The following is a 6,534-nucleotide window of genomic DNA, read 5'->3' as shown; positions in this document are numbered from 1 at the left end:
CCGCTCCCCCCACCACAGTTTCGACCTACCAAGGTCACACGTGATTACAGATTACCATTCTTGTCACAACGCCGTGGAATCAGGCGCTCGTCAATTTTGGGGCATTTGGAATAGTTGCTATTATCTTCAAGCCTGTTCATTTTAGACAGCCAAACTATTTTAAAACGGTGGTAACTTGTAAGATTTTCAACAACTAAAAATGTTGTATGTTCAACATTTCACCGTCTTGTGGCTTCATCTGGAATGTTAAATAAAGAGTTTCAAAGCTTGTACATTCATCTTGCTTGTAGTGAAAAAAGTGCGTATCTATCTTGAACAAAAGTCGAGACATTTGCTAATGAAAGAGGTGGGAGTTGCCAGGTGTCAGTGGTAAAATTTGCGAGAAAATAGCAGTCAACGTTTGGTGATTTCCATGGCTTGAGAGTACTTGGAAACTGAATGTAAATGTACAATTTGTTGTGCCTTTGATCAACGTTTTTCGGTAAAAATCCACACATAATTGTGTTTTTTAAGAGACATAAAATGTGTTGAGCAAAAAGATGAAAGATTGAAAAATAATAATACTTTTTTAATGCCCAACGGCTAGAAAAATTCCAGTTTCCTTGATTTCATTGTGTATTTGACGAGCGCCTGATTTCACCGCAATGCCTCGTGTTTTTGTTATGGTTTCTTAACTCTCTTTCTCTCACCGCGGTCCGAACGTTCGGACACCCTTGTCCAGTGTCCAGTGTCCGGTAATCGTCTTGTTCTGGCCCATTAGACATGACCACAGAAACCGTCACAACATACAACTGACCACTGGCACTGACCACTCGCAATGACCCCTCCCCTCCACCCCCTCCCCCATCCCTCCCCCAACCACACCACACCTCAGCTCTCCACTGTAAATATTGTTGCTTCTTTTCACACCCAGCATTTTGGCAGCAAGGTTTTAGTTTCACAGCACTGTCTTGCAACACAATTAGGTCATACAAAGTTCTATCTGCTCACTACTTAGTTGTGAGAACTTTGACTCCAAAAACATAAAGTTTCAAATCATGTCAAGCTTTCTCGAATTTTATTCTTTGGATATCTTGATAACGACTCCGAATAATCTTGCGATTGTGTTAGATCAGACCTTGGTTCTGACCTCGTGGTCTCAGTAACTCAAAACGGTCAAGAATGTCAGATAGAACTGTATACTTTTAAGGTAGAGAATTGACAAAGATTACAGACGTTGCTAGAGAATTTTTAGTTTGATTTTAGGAAGAGATTTACGGCACTTACAATACAATTAGGACACATTTAAAAAATGAGAAAGGTTAGAGGTGTTACTAAAGAAGTTTTTAGTTTCAGTTTAGTACGTAGACAGATGTTTGATTGTATAGAAAAGATCGAAAGAGGAAACCACACCAGAGCACCCGCGAACCATCGTCAAAGATTGGAGGGGATATTAAAGAGTTAGTAGCACAGAAAAAAAGAAGCAGGAGAAATCAGACCTACAGACAGATGTGTGATAGGAAAGAAGGAGCAAACCACACCAGAGCACCCATCAACCACCCTTGAGGACTAGAGGGGTTACTGGTTAGTTAGCAGCATAGAAAAAATAATTATGAGACATCAGACCTATAGAAGTGTGATAATATGAAAGAATGAGCAAACCACACCAGAGCACCCACCAACCACTCACAGTTTGGCGACCGGCCTTCAATGTCAAACACAGGCCACGTAAGATTGTCATAACAGTGGTCGTTGGCCGTTCCTAATGTGTTTACTGTGATACCAGCTCGTGTGTTGGAGCTTCTGGTGGTGCTGTTTGGTGCTCGTTGTGGTGGTACAACATAAGGTCCTTTTTCTCGTGTAGAAAAGCCCAATAATCTTAGGCAACAACTGCAGGAAAAATAATGGTACCTCCGATACTGTCTTAAACAGCTACCCATAACTGTCGAGGAGAAAAGTGGCCGTCTTTGACAGGTAGCTGTCTTACACAGTGCCAATATAATCTAAAAATACATAATTAGGGAAATTGGAAGTGGCCATTTGTGCAGGTGATTGTATTATACAAGTGTTTGTTAGGGCAAGTTCAAATGTGCTTGAAAATAGAAATGAAAGACATTATATTAACTTCATAATATCAAAAGTCGAACTCTGTAGAATGAACATTATTCCAAATAAACTATTCATTTATGTTTCGTGTGGCTTGTCTGCAATAGCTCGCTGTGTGTGTGTGTGTGTGTGTGTGTGTGTGTGTGTGTGTGTGAGAGAGAGAGAGAGAGAGAGAGAGTGTATGTGTGTGAATTCTGTTGTTGTGGTTGTGGTGATTGTATTTAGGGTAGGGGGGGGGGGCGACCGTTGACAACACTCATATAATGAAACAACAGGAACAAAGATGGAAAAAAGACGCGACACGGAGAAGGACAACACGAATGACTCTGACTAAAGCAAAGAAAACCAATGATAAATTAAACCACAAAGTTGTGCTCAGAGGAAATCATCAATGTCAGAGAAACAGAGGAAGACCAAGAGCGATGTAGAGGATACAGTAGGAGGAAAATATCCCCCCCCCCAAAAAAAAAAAAGAAAAAAACCCAAAAAAACAAAAACTACCGATAAAAAACAACCCCTCCCCCCGCCCCTCAAAAAGTATATATTAAAAAATAACAATTAGCATAAAACAATGACACTTCAAAATGTGGACACAATAATAGGAGAGACAGATTAACAGAACGATTAACGAATCCTTTGAAAAGAATGTAATTGTTGATGACCTATACTCCCTAGAGCGTTAAAAGTCAAAAGTACACAGTCTTAAAAGTGCAGATGGTGAAATTTATATAACAGTGTACGGAACATTGGAGCAGGCTAATAGTCTGTGGAAGTACACTGTCTTAAAAGTGCATTTTGTGAAACAACGGTGTATGAAACATTACAGCGAGGTAATAGTCTGTGGAACGTTTGGAACGTTTTCATGAAGTAACCGTCTACGAAACACTTAAGTAGAATGCCAGTCGTGGAATAGCAGTCTATCAAACTTTGAGCTGGAAGAACGCAGTCTCGGAACAACAGTGTATGATTTATTGAGCTTGAATAACAGTCTATGATTTATTGAACTGGAATAACAGTTTATGATTTATTGAACTGGAATAACAGTCTATAATACTTAGAAGTGGGATAACTGTCTATGAAACGTTACAGGAGGCCGGTAATTAACGGCCCCTTAGTTACAAGAGAAAACAATACCACTGCTAGAAAACGTCGGCTAAAGTGCGCTTATAGTTCATCCACCGGGTTCAACAAGGGAGCTTAGTAGCGCTACATTCCTGAGTAGAGGTCGCGATGTCGTATTTTGTCAATCCGCTTATTAAAGACGAGGGAGTTATAGACCGGCTATTGGGTGTCCTCTATATTCGTGTAAGTGAGAAAGTAAACAGCTGGAAGGGTTAAGCACCCCTATCCGTACGCCCTGAGGTCATTTTATGCCTCCGGAGTTGTATTCTTCACATTTTAGAATACTTCTAGTACGAAGATCTCTTTGAAACTTTCAGTATTTCTCAAAAATCATGTTGACAGACTGCTATGATCGGATTAACGAGTAAACTTCCTCTTTGGAAAGTGGTGACACAGAGTTCCCCGCGTCGTATGGATACGATAGTAAAACACGACGTACGGATAGGGTTAAATATGTTGGCTTATTTAGAATTGAATCTTTATCTCCGATTAAACCGAGCCAAATAGACTGAGAGACTTGAAAAATCCACAAAACGACCCAAGTTCAAGTACGCCCAATTCTGGATTCGAACGGTCAAATTTAATTTTTTTTTTTGTTTTAAAGTGTTTTACGGCGCTCACAACTGCATAAGGTCGTATGAGCGGGCGGGACACATTTCACAAATCGGCGTAGCGTGGCCTGGGGTAGCTGGCAGTGAGCAACGACCTTGAGACCGGCGTAACGTATCTCCCGGGTATGGGTTAAGCGGCTTAGTTAAGACCGTTACGCCACCCAGGAATTCTGTTCCCAAAGCTTAGAGAGCCGTGAGTAGAACAATATAACTATATTAGCGATCGTGGAGAAATCAGGCGCTCGTCAAAATAAGGACATCGAAGAAACCCACATTTCTCCATTTCTCCGACTCTTTGAATACAAGTCGAATTGTTAGAGTTTTTTTCCTTGTTTAATTTTTTGTTTTGTTTTGGTGCAAAGCCGTTTCTATCCATTAAAAAACATCTTTGTGTATGGGTTCTACCGAGAAACATTGATCAAAGGCACAACAATTTCTACATTTGTCCTTTCCAAGGACTCTAGAGCTTTGAAAGTCAGCAAACTTTGGCCGCCATTTTCTCGCTAATTTTACCTCTAAATCCAGGTGACCCCCACCTCCATCAATTGAAATTATCTATATTTCAATTTAAGGTAGATGAGTAATTTTTTCATCTAAAGACAAATGAAAAAAGCTTAAAGGTTGTACAAATAACTCCATATTGTTTTGCAGAAAAATTGACGAGCGCCTGATTCCACCGCGTCGTTACAAATAACATGCTTTCTATTCCACTCCTCCGGCCCTTGTTATGTGTTTGTACATTCTGAACTGTTGCACCGAGCGGAGATTGCCCCGCGGGTAGGATAACTTCCCTTGTACAAGTGGGGGATTGTGGGAGATGGTCATAGATTTATAGTCACGTACTAGACCGCGAAGTGTTATTGCCGGCTGCAAGTTTCCCATTTTTTAAAGTAAACTTAACTTGTATGTGAAGTGTCAACCTTCCACAAAATGAAACAGATACTAACAAACATCAATCTGTCACTGGGAACGAGAAAAAGAGTACTGAAAAGTTACACCAAGCCAAGCCTATTATACGGGTGCGAAGCATGGACAATCAATAAACAGCTGGAAAGAACAATTGAGGCGACAGAGTTGTGGTTCATAAGACGCATGCTGCGTATCCCATGGACAGCTACAAAAACATATGAAGAAGTCTTGGTTGAAGCAAATTGCGGACGACAGCTTATGACGAATATACGAAAGCGACAGGAAAAGTTCATTGGACACACAATGCGGAAAGAAGCATTGGACAATATTATAACAACATGCACGTTAGATGGAAAGAGAGACAGAGGCAGACAGAGGGAAAAGATACAGGACAAGATGATAACATGGCTGGGAACAGAAAGAACGGCAGACACCATCGCTGCAACGCAAGACAGAACGCAGTGGAGGTCCATGATCGCCCACGCCAGTCGGCAAGGCACCGGATGATGATGATGAGATTGATGATGATTTTAAGTGTGTGAGTAACTTGCCTGGATACCTGGAGGTGTCATCTCTGACTCAGAGGTTGACGTGTTATGACCCTCCATCCTTCACGGTCGCGAGCTGCCGTTGCACATTCTGCCACATCCAGGCCATTTCATGTTTTCATGTTGTCCATCCATGTTATTCTTTGCCTTCCGCTGGCTCTCCTGCCCCACATCTTTCCTTCAAGCAACCTCTTTCACAATGGTCTCGTGTCGTTGTAAGTGGTCACAGTATTGTATTTTTCAACATTTTGTTTTGCTCAGCAGGGTGTCTTGAGTGGAGAATCTGACACACCTCATTAATTTTTGTTTTTGTTTTCCAACTTATTCTGGCCATTCTACGGTAGCATCACATCTCAAACGCTGCTATTTTATTTTCTTTGTCAAAGTCCGGATTGGGTTGCAAGCAAAGGCACGAATAAAGAGCAAAATTTAAATACCATTCGTGCAAAAGTCGAGTGTAGGCTGCATCTTCAACACCCCCCTCCCAAACCTCCTTTCCTCACTTGCCCTTCATTTGTCACAAATCTAGTAGTAAAATGACACGCCCTATGCACAGAGAACTGGGTATATGCCAGTGTACACGATCTAGGTGTTTCTACCTCAAAGTAAATCTATGGGGTCAGTTCTGGTATAAACGCGTGCCCTCTCTTCTCCCACTCACATGTCGCTCTCATGGGGACACTTCGTCAAAACAATACTGTCGTACCAAGTAATATTACCAAATGGGCCGTTTTACGATAACTAAACATATTTTTTGCCAGAAATAAGACGCCTTTTGGAGACGGTTAGAAAGTCTGTTATACTCTCTGTCACCATCTCTCTTTAGAAAGTCTACATTGCAGTGGAAAATGTTTGGTTCGTACGTAATGTTATGAAAGATTTAGCTTCGAGGCATCGCTTTGTTGCAGTTGGACAGACATTATAGATTAGACTAATACCTCTTGGTATGTATCATGTCGTGCTTTGCAACCCCAGGAATTGTCTACCCCATTTTTCCAAACTGAGCTTTAGGGATTGACCAGTTCTAGTTTTGTTTTGTTTTGTTGTTGTTGTTTTTTTATCTTTTTATAGTAACGCGTCCTTAAAGTGTAACTCAGTTGGTTGTTTTTGTTTTTGTTTGGTCTTTTTATAGCAACGCGATCACTCCTTTCATTAACCACACCTGAAAAATAGAAGATTATTAAAGTGTAACACATGTGGTTGTTTGCGTTTGTGTGGTGGGGTGAGTGTTTGGGGGGTGGGGTGGGTGTTTGAGGGGT

Source organism: Aplysia californica, unplaced genomic scaffold (genome assembly GCF_000002075.1).
Source record: "Aplysia californica isolate F4 #8 unplaced genomic scaffold, AplCal3.0 scaffold01556, whole genome shotgun sequence".
NCBI lineage: Eukaryota > Metazoa > Mollusca > Gastropoda > Aplysiida > Aplysiidae > Aplysia > Aplysia californica.
The sequence above is the reverse complement of the archived record's forward strand: the minus strand, read 5'-3'. Positions refer to the sequence as shown.